This window comes from Ascaphus truei, chromosome 6 (genome assembly GCF_040206685.1).
Source record: "Ascaphus truei isolate aAscTru1 chromosome 6, aAscTru1.hap1, whole genome shotgun sequence".
NCBI lineage: Eukaryota > Metazoa > Chordata > Amphibia > Anura > Ascaphidae > Ascaphus > Ascaphus truei.
In genome coordinates, this window is record NC_134488.1 from 124,073,774 (window position 1) to 124,089,659 (window position 15,886).

Here is a 15,886-nt window from a genome sequence, read left to right on the forward strand (position 1 = left end):
CCCCTTTTTGTTCCAAATCGGTATGGTGATGCTGATGCTGGAAGTGTAAATCGTGATACCAGCAGCAGGAATCAGTCGGAGCCAATCGTGTGGAGATTTAAAGAAATCTTTTGAGGCCCATTCTTATCTATTTTTAAGTAAGTAGATAGCAACGGTGGGGGTGTGGAACATTGACCATAGAGTACTGCGCAATTGTTGTTTCATTTGTACTTCCAGACAAGCGTCCAGTGTAAAAGAACGGGACATTGTGGACTGTAGATCTCTTCTATATCATCTTTTGATTCATGGGACTACTTCAATTCGTCAGGTTTATTATCTGATAGTGCGCCAGGGAATCACTGTTTGTGTTGTATCTGTGTTATTTGTCATATATCTCTCTGTGGTTTCGAACCTTATTGGACCCGCGGGGGCTGCTGGGACTCGTCGTGCGCACCTTCTTACCCTCGCTCTGCGCATGCGTAACCTCTGCTAGGCTAAGTTGGTGCTGGCGCCAACCACAACATGGCGGCTCCCTTGCACGGAACCTCCATTATCGGAGTGTTCCCTACTGCAACATTCCCAACCATACAACAAACGAGTGGAAAAAGGAGGTCCCGGCTACATCGGTAAAAATCATTCTAATGTCTGTCTCACCGTGAAGGCTCAAGTTCCACTGTTCTAACTCATGCACACTGTGGCTAGTGACCCTCACAATTTACATCTCTATGCTGTTACAAAAGCGAACACACACACACCTTCTTGACCAAGTATGAGAAAGCGCGCTGTGACGCGCGAAACGTACGTCGGGGTACGCGTGACGTCATCACGTTGACGTCCATGTGGCTTGTGGGAGTAGGCACGATCAGTTCCGATCACTTCCTGGAACTTCAGCTGCCGACACGCTAGCGATCAGGTTGTATATCACCTAACAGAGGGGTCTTCTACACTCCATTATTTACTGTAGCATGCCATTTATTATTTAATTTTGGTACGCAACCACACATACATACTGTGTGGATCTATGCAGCGTTGTGTCAGCCTATCCTTAGGCTTTGGACATTGATAGTTCTTTGCCTGCCTTCGTGCCTTTACACATTTGGGGATTTTATTATGCATTGTGTATGCATTTTTATGGTGTCTCGTCGATTTTAAACATTATTGATTAAAAGTTTTTTATTTTCATTTGAGTGTGACCTTTGCGGCTTACCCTAATAAGGGAATAGGCTATTCAGTGGCCTGCTTATAGATGACATTGTATCAGTAATGTCACCTACCTAGAGTGCAACTATAGGGGGCTTTATGTAATCATCTGATTATTTGTGTGTTGTTGCCAAGTATTAACATGTAAGTGCCATACTTTATACCTTAGAATTTCACATTTTATTATCAACACCCTATTATTGTCATCGTTTATTTGAAAAGCGCCAACATATTCTGTATCGCAGTACACTGGGGGTACAGAGATGTGATTATTGCATGAACAGTTGCATACACATATGCACAAACAGATACAGAGCGGTAATGAGGGCTCTTCTCGGGAGAGCTTACAGTCTATACTATATTTGTTTAATTTTTTCCTCTTTTTTCTTGTTTTTGCGTTTGAAGCTATTTTTGCACATCCTGTAAAGGGAGGGATGCACCTGTATTTGTACATAAACATCATCATACAATCACTGATCATTATGTTCCTCTGAAGGGACTTAATCATAGGGTGTTATATGTTCTCTTCATTCTGTCCATGATAAAAGCACTGGTTATTTGACTGCCCTGTACAGGGTAACACCCAGGGAAGCATTTGAAATAGACATTGGTCCCAGGTCTTTCCTCACGTCATTCCTTTATTCTGGACAACGCCCATAGATCCACATAATATAAATACTGCAGTTCAGAGTAGAAATCTCTAGCGGAAAGGAGGAATTATCCAGGTGTATCTTCTATACAGGTATGTACCATATTTTTGATGCAATGTCTGCAATGGGAACAAGGCAATATTACAGTACGTGATATATAAACTGGTAATTGTAGCTAATCAGGTAATTATTAAAGCTCCAAGTTCTCTGAGGTCTGTAAAAAATCTGCTCACCTCTAGTAACCATCGCTGCCTGTTAGGCTGCGCTTATAGTGCACGCAATGGCAACGCAACTTCGCGCTGAAACGAATCAATTTACTCTGTCGCAAGCGCTTATAGTAAGCGCGACGGCGACTGAACGACATCGCAACCAAAGATTTGGAAGCGGGTTATATTTGATTTTTCTGTGACAGCCTCTGAACCAATCACTGGCCTTGTCGCCAGCGACGTAGCTGAAAGTTAAAGTATAACTTTCGCTAGTGGTGATGGCGACGGGTGACGTCATCGGTCGCGTCGCCGTCACTATAAGTGCGGCCTTACTTGTGTGAGAAAAGAGCTGTTAGTTACAACTAGTTACAGTACATCTGTTCATAAATGTGTAAGAGGTGAACAACAAGTAACATGTTTGTTTGCTGAAAACCAATAACCAATTAAAGTAAATTGTGAGTATGTGAAAATAGTAATAAGTTCCAAGTACTATACCTAGACATACTGTAACCAGCAGATACTATGCAAGCAATACGTATCTCTAAAAATGTGATGAATGTGTCTAAATGGCCTGATCAATGATGGCAACTTGAAAAAACAGTATACAGGCATACCCCGGTTTAAGTACACTCACTTTAAGTACACTCGCGAGTAAGTACATCTCGCTCAATAGGCAAACGGCAGCTCGCGCACGTGCCAGTCAGCACGTCCTGAACAGCAATACCGGCTCCCTACCTGTACCAAAGCTGTGCGCAAGCGGGGAGACTATAGAGCCTGTTACAAATGCGTTATTTACATCAGTTATGCACATATGACATTTGCAGTACAGTACATGCATCGATAAGTGGGAAAAAGGTAGTGCTTCACTTTAAGTACATTTTCGCTTTACATACATGCTACGGTCCCATTGCGTACGTTAATGCGGGGTATGCCTGTACTGTATTTGCATAACTGGCCTGGGTACCCTTGTGTGTGTATATAGATGTGTATTACAAACGGTGTACTGGGAGCTGGTAAATGTATTTTACATTGTATACAATAAGGACCTGTATTTGGCATCTGTTACAGGATCATGATAGAGAGTCGTTATAGTACTTGGCAACATGATACAACTTATATGAAGGGAACTAGAGATGGAAAAGGAGATATTTTGATCTTCCAATGACCTATATATTTAGGGAACTTCTGTTAAGGACAAAATAGACAAATTACACATTTTTCCATCAATTATCAGGGAGCCTTCCTGATAACTATTGGGAATTAGCAAGTTGTTAACTACATTCTAATGATATTCCACTCACCATTGACTTTAGTTAGAATAGTATCAGGTCATCGAAATCAGTTTATTTAACGGGAAAAAAACCACCCATTTTATGTACAAACTCCACCGGAAATAGACAAACATGCAGTAAAACAGTTTGTAAGAAATGTTGCTTGGCTGTTATAACTTGACTGACTAACTGTGTCAGTTTATATAATTGCTTGATATTTAATTTACTGACTTTGTTAATTGCAAATACATATGTATTACCCACAAATCAGTTCTCTCTGTATCTGTATCCCTACTCCAAATGTAAATTCTCCCTTTATCTCATCCTAGCAAACTGATCAACCTGGGACTTATAATTAAAGATGGAATTTAGATTAATCATCCTGGTGCTGACATTGGGTGAGTATATTATTTTTTATATTACCAAGGACCCCATGTCATTGTATTTAATCACTTCTCACCTATATTTATTAATGGTATACAAAGACAGACCTTGTAATCCCATGCTGCAACTACTGCTATCACTCTTTGTATCGTTGCCAGTGTACAACACATTATGCTATTATAGACACTCTTCCCATCCCTGTAAAATTACCTACCAAATGTTGAAGCTGAAGTAGTTGTGTGTGAGGATGTATTCTATCAGTTTGGTAATTACATCAGCGCTGTATTTCTGATCCAGGGGAGATGTTGTAAGGAATTGCAGGCATGCCTCAATACCATCCTTGTGGGGGATGTTGCTGTAAAGGGATTCTACATCCATGGTAACTAGCAGTGTGTTGGATGGTAGTTGGTTGATGTTGTTAAGATTATTGAGTAAATCTGTGGTATCTTGTATGAAGCTGTTGGTGCTTCTGACTAAAGGTTTGAGGATATTCTCCACTAAGCCTGATATTTTTTCAGTGAGTGTATCCACACCTGTTATAATAGGTCTGCCGGGGTTTCCTGGTTTGTGGATTTTGGGAAGCATGTAGAAGATCCCAACTCCTGGGTTGTCAGGTATTAGTTGCTTCAATTGTGGTTGCAGGTGATTAGGGAATGTTTGAATGAGATTCATGAGTTGCTTTGTATATTCCTGGGTTGGATCATGCGTGAGTTTCTTGTAGTAGGTCTTGTCTGTGAGTTGTCTATTGCATCACTCATTTATTCTGCACTATATATATATATATACACACATATATATATATATATATATATATATATATATATATATATATATATATATATATATATAACAAAAACAAGGAACAAAGAGTAGCGCTATAAGTGTGATAAGTGAGTTCTAATGTAATGGTCAATAGGGCTAAACTATTAAATAATCAAATAGTGCTTATATAATATTATTAAATACAAATTAAAGCAATAAGAAAATTAGAATAATAAAACCATATAACGTGAATATCAGAGAACAAACCAGTCCAAATGATGGAAACAGATGAGAAAAAAAGTCCAGATACAGAGATTAATTGTCAGTCACAATGTGGAGTAGGCTGCTCCTTGGTTGATCTAGCCAGATCAGAAGAATCTAAAAAACAATGACAAAAAGAAGCGCCAGCTCTATGGCATAATATTGTTTGTAAAATTGACAATTTATTAAAAAGCAGAAAGTGGCCGCCAGGAATTGCACTCACTTCAAATAGTGAAAAAGCATTCAAGGGAGACAATCTGTAAACCAGCTGAGACTGTAGGAGGGTAGAAAGCCAGATATTGCTGTAGATATACACAAGCAGTATATCAGGATACTTATCCGTGGCTGGATGGAAGATGGTAGTCAGTGTAAGCAGGAGAGGGTGTGGTGTTAGGCAGGTAGCTGAAACACCATCCGGTGTAGTAGGAAGATATAAAGTTGTCAGCTACTTCACTCCATGTGCCTGACGTGAAATCCTAGTCCCAGCATTCAGACCTTAGAGCACCCAACTCCGCAATAACAACTCTGTTTTGCCCGGAAATATCCTCTACCTTTCTGCGTGTGTAATAAGAAATTGGCAGACCTCGACACAGCCTCAACCTGCATGATGATGTCAGTGCGTCAGTGCGTCACTACGTCACGACGTCCTCTAGTTTCGTCACGTGTGTGACTTTTTCAAAGGATCGAATATATGTATATATATATATATATATATATATATATATATATATACACACACATAGTTCATCTCTGGCCATAAGATGAATGAGCTGAAGGTGGCCATGCTCAAAGTTAATCTTAGAACGCCGAAAGAGAAATGGTTGCTGGAATACAAATGTATGCAACTGTTCGGGACACTTAGCGATGGCCTAAACCAAGACCACAGTTTCATGAGTCACTACTGACATGAGAGAACTCTCTTCCCATGAGTGCTAAAGGCCATGCCTATACATACTGCACTATATGTATGCACACACAGCTGTCTCTTACACATACAAATACTCTATGTAATTCCATCCCTATATACCAATAGGGACCACATAGTATCTACACACACTTTTAGTTTTGCTACAGCCTCTTACATTTCCACACCTACCCACACCATTGATATACACTCCCACTCCACACACACCTTTTGTAAAGCGCTGTATACACTGTGGGCTCTTTACACATTTATATTTACATACATACACACACACACACACACACACACACACACACACACACACACACACACACACACACACACACACACACACACACACACACTCTTACATCACTAACATTCAGGGAATATTTAACACCTCAAGTCATAAATCGCATACTACACAGGGTGGGTGTTAGGTTTCAGTCACAGATAACATTCCTACAGTATATGCATTGTTTTTAAGTTAATCTTTGCTTGCTTTATGCAAATGTACCATCGCCGGAAGAAGAGAACAGGGTATCTTGAAAGCTCGCACAAATAAAAGCATTTCGTTAGCCACAGACAGGTATCGTCTATTCATTTTTGATTATTAAAGCTCGGCTAACACGGTACCGATACCACGACATTATGTATATATATATACACATATACACACACACACACACACGTATGCATGTATATATATATATATATATATATAAATATATATATATATATATATATAAATAAATAATGCTGCTAGTATTTTATTCACAAACTTCATAATCTGAAGGTAAGGAGCTTCACTCCTCTTATTCATGTTTCCTTTTTGCTTTCACAGCAATTACACCTAAAGGATCTTTTGATCCAGGGATTAATGCTAAATTATATACTCTGTTTAGACAAAGCAGTGTGCCTAATTATTTATTCTAATACCAGGTCCTATAAGTATTGCAATGGGGAAAATGTGTAAAAATCCGTAACCCTTCCATTATCAGATGGGCTTGTAACGATGTGCTACAATGTAATGCTGGGCCCATCACAGAAAAGAGATTAAAGCTTTCATCCCAACCACTGCTTTAAAAAGTAGATATGAAGCAGGGGGTCTCCAGTGCTGAAACGCGATCATTTAATCTCCTGTGACCCTTTGATTACAGAGACACAAACTCTGAAGGTACTGCCGGTGCTTCATGATTGAGATTTAAACCTCCATATTGTTTACCCAGCTGGGGATGCTACCGGGAGGTTACTATCTCGGGAAGCAGGGGGTCTCCAGAGTTGAAATTAACGTGGTTCTGCTCTGGGGACCCCCTGCTTCCCACTTAGAAGAAGAAAAAACCCTACGAGGACCCACACGCTTAACTGAGTGTTATTCATTTTTGTAAAGCTCAAACCATCATTTAGATAATTGTCACAGGAATAAAGCAAAACAGAAACCTACACTGACAAAGATAAGGAACGCATCTAAAGTATATATCGCTGCATGATAATCTCCAGCAGTGATTAAATCAGTGCCTCAGACAGATTGCTGCAGTACTACAATGTGATTGCATACTGTATGGATCCCAATGTAATCTCTAGTTTAGGTTCTATATAAAATGTAACATTTCCATGTCTGCACATTTGATGCTGTGAGGCAGGCAGCAGACATGGATCCTAACACTCCTATTAGCTAACACCTGGGGGTTTAATTGGCCCACATAAGAGTTAAGGTAAAAATAGTGAGAGAGGCAGAATCTAATACTTTGTATTGTTATGTGAAATAATTGGTAGTTTTTACTCCCTAAAACCAAAGAGCTAATACAAAGCAAAATACCTTGATCCATTTGAGATGTGATGCACATTCTGATTTGAAGTTGATCTGAACAACGATTAAATATAAAAGGCATTACAGCTATTCCTGCAGATTGATACAATATCATTTTAAACATATATATTTTGCAGCTTAATACTATTAGTGTCACTGCACTTGGACTTCACTTCATGTAACTGCCATGCCGACTGGCAATACTAAGAGATTTATTTTCAACATTCCTCCTAAGTATAACAGAAAAGACCCAGTGATTGGCCTAGCTTTATCAGTCAGGTAAGAACCTGTGACAATGTTCTTTGCCTTTGGTCTTAAACTGTAGAGCAGGTTTTCACCTGATAGGTAAATACTAATGCACCGTGTCCACTCTTACAGATATACATTATGCAGAACAATAGCTACTAAACGCTTCAGTGCTTCTGTCAAACAGTATTGAAATGGTTGATATTAATATTTATAAATCTAATACAAAGTGTAGGACGCAGACACAAATGCACAAAGATTTGCAACATTAATTGCAAACATTTCTCCTGTTTTGCAGGTCTGCCATTCCTGCCGGTGAATGGACAAACAACCCCATCAACAAGTAAGCATATACTGTATAGTGAATAAGTGTATTTACACCATACCAATGCTGCAAACACAAGAATTCATGTGTCCGTGTGTAACAGGAAAATCAGCAAATATGGGTGCGGGATCACCTATGGAAAGTCACAATGTCATCTTCCTATGATGTTGCAGCTTTCTTTTTGCTGCCAGAGCAGAATGTCACATGGTGAGAGCACAAAGTGGTCCCACGTTAGGGGACGATGACACAGAGGGGAAGGAGCGCAGAATGACACACAGTCACAAATGACAGTGGATGAACACAAAGACAAACATACACCTGTCTGTGACTGTGGTGCCTCCCGAGGAGACCTAGACCTCCCACATTGAGCTCAGTGAGGAGGACAGAGGGACCGGCACCTGGAGGATGGGGGTGTAAGACCGGTGGAAGTGCAGCCCTGAGTGGGTAGACACTGCTGAGCTGCAGGAGGAGAGAGGTGCAGGCCAGAGACGGGAGAGGAAGGCAGGGCCGCTGACCGGGGGGACAGCTGGGACAAGTGTCCTGGGCTCGGTGGTGGGGGGGGCCCGGCGGCCGGACAAAGCAGTTGCTGCCGGGTTCAGTCTCTCCCCATCTGCAGGCCTCTTCATCTCTCTCTGTTCCACACGGGCCCTCTGATGTCAAGCCTCTCTGATGCTTGGCCCAGCCTCCGTCATGTGGCGGCATGAAGTCAGAGGGCCCGGCGTGGGACAGAGAGAGGAAGAGGCCTGCAGGTTGGAGTGCTGGGGCCCGGCAGGAACTGCTTTATCTGGCCGCCTGGCCCCCCAGCAGTCAAGGGTCCCTCCCGGCCCCTCCTGACAGTCACTGGCCCCTCCCTCTGCTGTCACCGGTCCCCTCAATGGCAGTCACCAGTCCCCCCCTGACAGTCACTGGTACCCCCTGGCAGTCACTGGTCTCCCCCCCCCCCCAGCTGTCACCCACCTCACCCGGCAGTCGCCAGCCTCACCCATCCAGCAGTCACCCCCATGAAATCACCAGTCCCCCTCCCCCTGGCAGTCACCCCCCAGCAGTCTCCGCCCCCCTCCCCCCCAACAGTCACTGGTCAGTCACCGGGCCTGGCCTGACCATCCCCAAGGTAAGTCTATTTTTTAATATGTATTTGGGTAGGAGTATTTTTATATGTATTGGTTTTTTAAAACTGTATGTATTCGGGTCTTTTTTATATGCATTGGGGCTATTTTTTAATGTGTATTGGGGGCTATTTTATATGTATTGGGGGCTTTTTAATATGCATTTTATATGTATTGCTTTTTTTATATGCATTGGGAGTCTTTTTTATATATGAATTTGTTTTTCATATATGTATGGGGCTTTATATGTTTTGGGTTTTTTCATATGTATTGGGGAGGTGGTTTTTTTTAAATGTATTTGGGGGTTTTATATTTTGGGGTGGTTGTTTGTATATATTTGGGGGGTTGAGATTTTTTTGTATGTATTTGGGGATGGGAAGTCTTTTGCATTGGGAGGTGTTTTTTTTTTAGGTATATATTTTGTGGGGGGAATTGTGCAAGAGGGGGAGAGAATGAGTGAGGAGGGGGATTGAGTGAGAGTGGGGTAATTGACAGAGGGGGGTGAGAGGAGAGAGGGGTGAGAGAGGGGGGTGAGTGAGGAAAAGAGGGAGACACAGGGGAGAGAAATACATGTGAGGCGGGGGAATTGAGTGAGAGTGGGGTCATTGAGGGAGGAAGAGTGAGAGGTGAGACAGAGGAGAGCGAAATAAATGAAAGAGGGAGGAAAATTGCAGGGGTTCGCGAGGTGTGAAGTGGGGCTCGCAACACTGCCGATGGAGGGGGGGCGGGCCCGGTAAGAACTGTAGTCCTGGGCCCCGGGAAATCTGTCGACGGCTTTGGAGGGAGGCAGGCTGAAAAGAGGAGCAGGCCCGAGTGTACTATTAAAAGCATTGTTTCCTTTGATAAATCCGGTGTAATTTTTGTGGTAAAAGCCGGAATAATTGATTGAATAACCCTCTACATTGCTGGAGAGGACTGTAACATATTTTGGCCCATGTTGCTAAGTGGTGCTATTCCAAAAAATACCTTCAAAGTTATTTACTAAAGTTTTCCAGGTCAAAAACTGGGGAAAATCTGTGCAAAATAATTGAACCGGATTTATCACGGGAAAGACTTTCGTTACTTTCAGTGGGATTCGTTTTCCTTGATAAATATGGCTCTGTTTTCACTGTCTTTGGCCTATTTTTGCAGCTATGAATCTTTAGCATATAGACCGACTTCTGTTGAAGGAAGAAACCTTACCATCCAATCAAGTGAATGGACCAATAAGGTGTCTTGTGGCACAGGAGGGGACAGTCCCTTATGGAATCGCACAGGCCCCTCTAGTGTTGAAGGGCATGAGATGAATTTCATATTGATAAATGCTCTGTATCGTGTTTCCAATGAGTGCTTTTAAAGTGTGTCTAACACTTCCTTTTTATTAACACCTTGCAGGTTGCGGACTGAACATGCATTATGACAAGTGTGGGTCCTTTTGCCCTTTGACTTGCAATACTTAGCGACAACCTCAAGTTTGTATCAAAGACTGCAATCCTGGATGCGTCTGTAATGATGGATTGGTGCTGCTTACTAACGGCTCCTCTATTTGTGTGGACAAAAAACAGTGCCCTGTTTGCAAAGGTAATACACAAATACTTCTGCAGATTTGTATTATTTAGATGGTATCATGGTCCTAAAGGTTCTGAGTTTGAAGCAGGGGAGCCTGGTTCAAGTCCCGGTGCCGGCTTCTTGTGACCTTGGGCAAGTCACTTTATCTCCCTGTGCCTCAGGCAATAAAAACATAGATTGTAAGCTCCACGGGGCAGGGAACTGTGTCTGCAAAATGTCTCTGTAAAGCGCTACGTAAAACTAGCAGCGCTATACAAGAACATGCTATTATTATTATAAGAAGGGATTTATAGGGGAACATACTATACTGTAGGTCATGCAGGCACCCCCAAAAATTAAGTGGCCCAGGTGGATTATCTCTGCAGGGTCCCTGCTTGTGAATCGGACCCCGCAGCATTAATCCTCCCGGGTCATCAGAAACTGATACAAACCTTTTAGATGAGCTGAGCAGCCATCTCTGTCTCCGTGTACCATGTATATAATGTATGTCCTGGAACAGGATTGTATATTTTCTGTATATTCCCTCTGTTCTCCCACTGCCAGCTCTCCCCAGGGAAGTTACATGTGTTTTCCCTGCTCTGACGCAGCCAGAGCTGTGTATCTTGCAACATAGTTGTTACTAGTTATCCCCTTTTACACAGCCTCTAATCAGTTGCCTTGGCAACCTACCAATACTCACGCTTGAGATTGGTTTAGTCCTCACCCCTGCTTTTTCTGTAATTTTGCTATGCCCCTTAGCCTGTTCTTGTCTGACAGGAACGTGTGCTCTAAGTGAGTAGACTCTTCCTCCATTAATCCCTCTGTAAAGGAAATGCTTTTTTACCTTCCCCTCAGAGAAGCACTCTCACATAGCAGAACACCTTCCTCTCATAAGGTCCTTCTCTGACAAGAGAAATCTGCCACTAATATCCTTATACAAGAACTTTTATATTTCTGTTAACTCCCCCAATAAAGTTGAAGAAAATAGAAGGACTTTATGTGCTTTTAAAAGGGGGCGAGTTAAACTACATGGACTTACTCACATTCTACCTGCCTGGGTCCAAAATAATGTATGCTAGTGCTGTGCATATAGAGCCTAGGTGGGCAACCTATTTTGCAATAATAAGAAAATAGCCACACCATGTAAAAATTGAGAAATTAGGATGCTCAATCAAACATTTAAAACAACACACACTGTTTGAAAACGTTTATTCAAAACATGTACACTTTGACTATTTCAGTTACAAGTGCCTGAGACGCAAATGATTAAAATTCTTCAAATTGAAAATGTAACACATTTTTAATGCGAAATTTGACAATCCTTGTTTCTGACAAGTTGCAGAAACATTGGCTGAATATCTGTACTCAATGCACATCTTATCTCCGCCTCCAAATTGACATCAACAATTTGAGATCTGTTTTTTGACGATGAATCCCATCGTAGAGAACGTCGATTCACACACCCACATTGATCCAAACATGGACAATCATTTTGAAATGCCCGATTTGGGAGATGGCTGTCAGTCAGAATTGAATTCCACATATCTGTAACTGAAGAATTCAGGTACATTCAAGTGTTCCAGACTGCGAAGAGAAACCAAATCCTCTTCTTGCCCACCCTTGTCCAAAGACAGAAGGGTGGAAATTTCTTTGCTTGAATTTGTAATATCAAAATGGAATGGATCATGCAAGAATTTAAATGCCATTTTGAAGTCATTGAAATCAGAAAAACGTGATTCAAATTTCTGGGGCAGGTTTTTTATCCAGTTTACGTAGAGTTGCCGCTTCACGTCGAGTAGACCACACTCCTCATTTTTTTCTTGAAATCTAGTCAGGTTTGCAAAATGGGTCAAATCGTCCGTCTGAGTTTGTACCAGAATGAGGTTCAGTTTTTACTTGAATTCTTGAATATGCTGTGCCAGCTCACATATTACTTTACCTTTTCCCTGCAGCTTCACGTTTAATTCAATTTAGTGAGCCATGATATCGCACAGGAAATGTAAATCACACTGCCATGAAGGGTTCTCAATGTCAGAACATTTTTCTATCTGACGTTTCTCAACAAGAAAATATTTAATTTGAGGAAGCAAATAGGTAAACCGTTCCAGAACTTTTCTCTGCTCAACCATCCCACATTTGCATAGTCAGTAAGATCCTCGAAATCACAATCACCGCATTCGTTCAAGGCCTCAACAAACTGTTGATGGATGAGGGAACTTCCACTTTCACAATCATGTCCATCAAAGTTTTCAACGTGTCGGTGCCGAGCATTTGAGCACACACAAATTCTCCTGATGCGGAATGCAATGGAAGGAGGGCATCATGTTTTTCACACCATTCTCACTCAAATGCTGCTTCCAACGAGAAACAAATCCTGATTTTCTTCCAATCATTGCTGGTGCCCCGTCCGTTGTAATAATAGCGAGTTTGATCAGATCTAGGTCACTTTTTTAAGCTTTTTTTGGCAAACTCCAATTAGCCACACTTTAATGGCCAATTAGCCACTTGTGGCTATTGACTACAGGGTTGCCCACCTCGGATATAGAGTATAAGACGTTGTTGCATCTGTGCTGTTACTGCACGTGCATTTCAGTGTACTTTACAATTAGTATTATGTTCGAGCATTGCCATTGCATCTATGTTTGTGACTGAATGGCAGGATATAGTGCCATATTTACTAAGGAGTGCCACTCCATAAGACACCTTGCATGCTAGAAGACACCTTATGGCCCCTTTCATGTGAATGGGTGATAAAGGCCAGTCCATAGTAATAGAGTAGCATTGCTTAGTAAATACAGCCTATAATGTATATCTGTATTGGGGAGGGAGATGTCCTACATTTGCCTGTGGTATATATGTTATGTTAGTGACAGGTATTCAGCTTTCTAACTTCCTTAACTCTGTTTTCCATTTTGCTGGCAGAGTTAGGATGTGAAGGAGATCACAGAGAGTATAAGAAGTGTGGCAGCTCCTGCCCTTTTACCTGTGCCAACCGTAACGAAAAGGCTGTAGCTTGCACTCGGATCTGTGTTCCAGGCTGTTTCTGCAAGGATAAGTACCTACCTAACAGCAGCGGTGATTGTGTCCATGTTAAAAACTGTTAATTCTCTTATGGGCAGCTGTGTGGATGTCATGAGACATACTAACTGGAAATGAATAAAAACAGCTTTGAATAAATGCAATATGTGTTAGTTTTGTAATTATAAATGACATATTATTCCTTCCTCCTCTGGGTTTCTTTCTTACTCCTGTTTAGTTAAACATACTGGACACCCAACAAGCTCCCATTGTTAAACTAAAAGACCATTTTACTCGATATTTATACATATACATTCAGGCACTGTACCGTGTATGAGTTTCACTGGATGTGCTAAAAACTGAGCTCTGTTTGTGTTTTATGTTCCGTCTCTGATTTTAAATATATCCTGTTTAGTTAATCAAGACACATTATGGGTTTCCCTCAGGCAACACAATATACAGTTCAACCCCTTTATAGCGCGATCTGTTACAACGCGATTCCGCTTAGAACGTGATGCAAGCGTGGCTCCCAATTTTCGTATTTATGAATACTTTACAACACGATTATTGGTATCTTAAATACATTAAAGTACAATTCATACAATTGTACATTATTTCTAACGCAATCTATTTATAACGCGATGTGATTCATTGGACCCCAAGAATATAAGGGGGTTGAGCTGTAATATGCTTTAAAGGTGCAATTCCCCATACTGCTCGGGTAAGCACCAGGCTATCCCCGCCATCTTCTCCAGCAAGGAATGTTAGAGCCACATCTCCCTGCAGGGGCTCAGCGCCCTGCTATAGGTGGAGATCCCTCTGCAGAGCATTCTCCCACTCCTCAAACAGAGGCCCAGAGAGGGGGATCATGAGTTCTAACATAGTGATCTGCTCCATAAACTGCCCTAAGCATGACCCTGCTCGTAGTGTCAAAATGTAACAGCAGCCAAAGAAACTGCCGCTCACAAATAAATGAAGATTACAAGGGGTGAGAGGTCTTCTACCATCTAAAGGTTATTTATGGCAGAAGTCTGGTTAGTAACCATTGGCCTAGATCTACAGAACTCTGTTATTCACTTAATGATTCGCTAACTCAGCGGTGCGCAAACTGGAGGGCATGAGATTTTTCTGGGGGGCGTGGGTAGTTGCAAAGGCCCCACGCTCTTCCCCAAGACATTTAAATTAAATGCTGGGAGACCGCGCGAGGCCTCGGCAACCTCTACTTACTGAGGTTCAGCCAGCTTCGGGACGCTTGACCAGGGCAACGTGGCGTAATTTAATTAAGGGAGGGGCGCAGGAATGGAGAGAGCAAGGCGGGGGGGGGGGGGGGGGGGTTGCAGCAAAATAAGTTTGCGCGCCCCCGTGCTAACTGACGTTAACACATTGGTAAGTGCTAACGGAGATCTTCGAATCTACAAATCTGTGCTAGTTAGGCCACACTTCAACGTGGAGTAAATCACATCCACACCATTGACGAAGCTTCACGTTACAGTATGTTACACATCAGCTTCACATAGCATGAGAGACAGATATCAATCTTAGACAGCGCTTATAGTGCCAGCGACAGCGACAGCGGTTGCAGGAAGTCACTTCAATTTGATTTTTCCAGCGTCCACAGTGTGACGTCGCTTTCGCCGGCACTATAAGCTCGGCCTTACAATAAGAAAGCAGTGGCTGCAGTAATTGTAACAATACTAACATCTGAAGATGCTGTATACATGAAAATCATATACATTGTATTATTTAATAAAATAGACTTTGAAGTACAGAACTAGGGCAGACTCAGTGGCCCCAAAACCGGTAGCACACTAGCCCCCCTCAGAGAACCGTCTTTGAAAGTCCCAGCTTCTAACACATTGTATATAGCAGGGGGGGCGCAAACTTTTTTCCCTGCGCCCCCTGCCGGCTGTACCCTCACCCCCGCTTACCTCGGCTCCGGCGTCATGACGTCACGTTGCCATAGCAAGTGACATCACATGACCTCACTGCGTCATATGACAAGACGTATTGCCATGGGGACGCGTGTAAGAAGCCGCTGGAGCCAAGGTAAGTAAAGGTTTACAGAGGCCCTGCAGCTCCCTTGGCACAATTTAAGTGCCTTTGGGAAGCATGTAGGGCCTCTGTAAACCCTTTTCCCCCCGCAGGTAGTCTCGCGCACCCCCTGGGGGTCGCGCCCCCCAGTTTGCACACCGCTGGTATAAAACATAATACCTTACAAACATTCAAGGTTAATAAAA

The 15,886-nt window shown here is 42.2% G+C and overlaps 1 long non-coding RNA gene across 1 annotated transcript; it reads left to right on the top strand.

The window, feature by feature from the left end:
• The first annotated feature begins 1,776 nt into the window (after window positions 1–1,776).
• On the top strand, window positions 1,777–13,813 carry LOC142497832 (uncharacterized). The gene is made up of 5 exons (XR_012802332.1): window positions 1,777–1,921; window positions 3,636–3,704; window positions 7,972–8,016; window positions 10,479–10,664; window positions 13,554–13,813. It is a non-coding gene; the product is annotated as an uncharacterized LOC142497832 (long non-coding RNA).
• Window positions 13,814–15,886: the final 2,073 nt, after the last annotated feature.